General features: G+C 40.1%; 1 long non-coding RNA gene across 2 annotated transcripts; it reads left to right on the top strand.

The window, feature by feature from the left end:
* The first annotated feature begins 1,049 nt into the window (after window positions 1-1,049).
* On the top strand, window positions 1,050-3,356 carry LOC111972210 (uncharacterized). 2 transcript variants are annotated; one of them, XR_011480697.1, is made up of 3 exons: window positions 1,050-1,301; window positions 1,944-2,218; window positions 2,508-3,356. It is a non-coding gene; the product is annotated as an uncharacterized lncRNA (long non-coding RNA). The 2 variants fall into 2 exon arrangements; XR_011480696.1 differs by having other exon boundaries at window positions 1,944-3,356.
* The last annotated feature ends 385 nt before the right edge of the window (window positions 3,357-3,741 follow it).

Here is a 3,741-nt window from a genome sequence, read left to right as displayed (position 1 = left end):
ACAACACTCATCACTTTTGCTAGTGTTGAGCTTTATGAGCTGCTGTAACGCTGTAGACGTAAATACATCTGTTTGCTTGTGGCTAAGGTGGCCAAAGAGGATGACCCTTGTTCCAATAAAGGAAAGACTGGACCTGTCTGTCTGTCTGTCTGTCTGAATGTGTATATCTGTTTCTTTATCTCCTTATCCCGATCTTTCATTATCATGTGGGGTTAAGCTAAGCCAGTCTTACTAAGAGACAGGGCACGGGGGACTAAGGCCTCAGCAGTGGCGACTCAGGGATTTAGCAATGACACACAAGGTCACACAAGACCTGAGCATATGGTAAGGTCACTCACTATAAGGTCTCTATTCTCTACAGGCATCTGATACAAAGCGATATGGTTTGGCTTTAGGAAAGTTTATAAGATTGTAATTCTTCCATTGCACAATGAAAGACATGATGATTAAAGCTCCCAGATTTAACAGTGAGTTGACAGAGGGGACTTGGTAAAGAGATTATTGTCGAACATGCTTAACCCTCAACACTCAAACATTAATATTTACTGACAAAACATACACAAATGGAACAAATAAAGGTACCATAAAGCAAGATGCTACCCCTATCTCTCTTTTGGAGATATGGATAAAAAAAACATTTCCAGTGACTCTATCCTCTATCTCTCTTTTGGAGATATGGATTTTTTTTTTAAAATCCAGTGACTCTATCCCCTATCTCTCTTTTGGAGATATGGATTAAAGAAAACATATCCAGTGACTCTATCCCCTATCTCTCTTTTGGAGATATGGATAAAAAACATATCCAGTGACACTATCTCCTATCTCTCTTTTGGAGATATGGATAAAAAACATATCCAGTGACACTATCCCCTATCTCTCTGTTGGAGATGTGGGTGGAATCTTCAAGCATGATGTACTTCTCTTTGTTTTCCAATCCAATCCTAAATCCAATCCAGGCACAGAGAACTGATCTTGACCTGGCCCTTAAGACACTAAGTACATTAGCATGTGTGAGTCTCTTTTTCTCTTTGCAGTCAATGCAATCTAGGACTAGAGCACTCCTGCAGCTATGGCAACCTCACACTGCTGTGGGGTGGGACACAGCACAAGGGCTGCAGTGGCTTGTCATGTAATACAGTACATCTAAAACAACAGATTCTCAGTGGTGGAGAGAAGATTGATGAACGCGATTGATTGATGCATAGTTGTTCCCGAAATTCCTCAAGATTGGAGATTACTGTTGGTAATTACTACAGCCTGCCAAATTAGGAAGCGGAGAAAGAAAACACTGGTACTGGTAGGTACACAAGTTGTTCTTATTTGAAAAACTCTTTGATACACGCTATGCTGCACTGAACAAAAATATACATTTTGTCATACAACACAATGCCACAGATTTCTCAAGTTTTGAAGGAGCATGCAATTGGCATGCTGACTGCAGGAATGTCCACCATAAGCTGTTGCCAGATAATTTAATGTTAATTTCGCTACCATCAGTCGCCTCCAACGTTGTTTTAGAGAATTTAGCAGTACGTCTAACCACCTGTAACCACGCCAACCCAGGAACTCCACATCTGGCTTATTCACTTGCGGGATCGTATGAGACCAGTCACCCGGACAGCTGATGAAACTGAGGAGTATTTCTGTCTGTAATAAAGCCCCTTTGTGGGGAAAAACTAATTCCCGATTGGCTGGGCCTGGCTCCCCAGTGGGTGGGTTTATGCCCTCCTAGGCCCACCCATGGATCCGCCCCTGCCCAGTCATGTGAAATCCATAGATTAGGGCCTAATGAATTTATTTCAATTGACTGATTTCCTTATTTTGAAATTGTTGCATGTTGCATTTATATTTTTGTTCAGTATATAATGAATACATTGTACTGAATTGACTGCCAATATACTCAGCGTACTACTTTAAGCACGTCTTTCTTTGTGGACAGGTAGACCAAATGGCAACGGTAATGTGGCTGCCACACTCCCCTTGAAGAAGAGGGGAGGTAGAGTAGAGTGAGGGGTGAAGAGGCTATGGCCCAATCACCTGTACTATGGGGAATCACAAGAGGAGGAGGTGTTCTTTGAGAACTGCAAGCCTCCCTCTCGAGATGCTGTCACCCTGCCCAACTATGTTATCTACCTGTTCCTATCATCAGGGGTGGCTCTGATTGCCACGTACACCATTATCAGGCACCTCATCAAAGTCCTGATTCAGGACCTAGCAGGTACAGCTACCACTATACTCCCACAGCACACAAAAGCCAACTGGCTGCACTATGTTTGTCTTGTGTCAGTCAGCAATGAAATTACAAAATTATTATTAAAATATCACTGTATCAAATTATTAGAGATGATAATTCTGTATCTGACTACAAAGTTACTGATATAGTCTGGATTTGGATTTCACAAGTGAATATCTAAATTTCAAAACAACATTTCAAAAACCCTTTATATTGTAATGTCTTATAGTATCATCATTTCTTCCATATTGTGTCCCCCACCCTCCCTGTATAGACTACCTGTTTGGGCTGCAGCCTGACAAGGAGGTGGTTAACCCCTGGGAGTTTAGGGACAAGTTCCAGGTGGACTGGTGTCCAGAGACCAACGCTGAGCTGGAGGCCATGGTCAAGGCGGAGGAGATCCACGTGAGCCATGGCCCCCACGCACCAGCCCCAGGGTCGCCTTCGGCCGGATGAGCTAGTTACAAAGGAGCAGACACAGACTCATATTGCTTGGGACAAGGCAGGGTACACAGTAACATGTGGCAGATGCACTGTAAACAGTATGCCAAATGAGATATACTGTGTTGTATTCATGTACTTATAACTGCATTACACAATAATCTCCACATGATGTCAGAATGACAAGAGCTTCATAAGTGACCAGTCCTTGTTGTATTGTTACTGTTTAGACTAGGCCTTTTGACCTTTTCTTGACCATATGAAGAGGAAATGCTTTCAAAACTTTCAACTGTGAGCTATGTTGTTGAACACATGTATATTGTCACGCCCTGACCTGAGATAGCTCTGTTTTCTTTATATTTTGGTTAGGTCAGGGTGTGACTAGGGTGGGTACGTTCATTTTTGTATTGTCTAGGGTTTTTTGTTTGTCTAGGGTTTTTGTAGGTCTAGGTGATTTGTATGTCTATGGTGCCCTGATATGGTTCCCAATCAGAGGCAGCTGTTTATCGTTGTCTCTGATTGGGGATCATATTTAGGTAGCCATTTTCCCTTTGGTGTTCGTGGGTTCTTGTCTATGTGTAGTTGCCTGTCAGCACTATTTTGTATAGCTTCACGTGTTGTTTTGTTATTTTGGTTTGTTTGTTCAGTGTTCATTCTTATTATAATAAAGAATGTATGCATACCACGCTGCGCCTTGGTCCATTCATATGACGAACGTGACATATACATAAAATAAAATGCTATGGTTTCAGATTTTTTAACTGTGTTCTATTTGTTTTACATTTATTTTACATTTATTATAGATTGTGTGTTCTATTTATTGAACATTTATTTTACATTTATTACAGATTTTTTAAACTGTGTTCTATTTATTTTACATTTATTTTACATTTATTACAGGTTTTCTAACTGTATTTTATTTATTGCACATTTATTTTACATTTATTACAGATTTTTTAACTGTGTCTTTATCTCTATTGACTTATTTTACATTTATTACAGTTTTTTTAAACTGTGTTCTATTTATTGCACATTTATTTTACATTTATTACAGGTTTTTTAACTGT

The sequence above is a fragment of the Salvelinus sp. IW2-2015 genome, linkage group LG13, assembly GCF_002910315.2.
Source record: "Salvelinus sp. IW2-2015 linkage group LG13, ASM291031v2, whole genome shotgun sequence".
Taxonomy (NCBI): Eukaryota; Metazoa; Chordata; class Actinopteri; order Salmoniformes; family Salmonidae; genus Salvelinus; species Salvelinus sp. IW2-2015.
The sequence above is the reverse complement of the archived record's forward strand: the minus strand, read 5'-3'. Positions and strand labels throughout refer to the sequence as shown.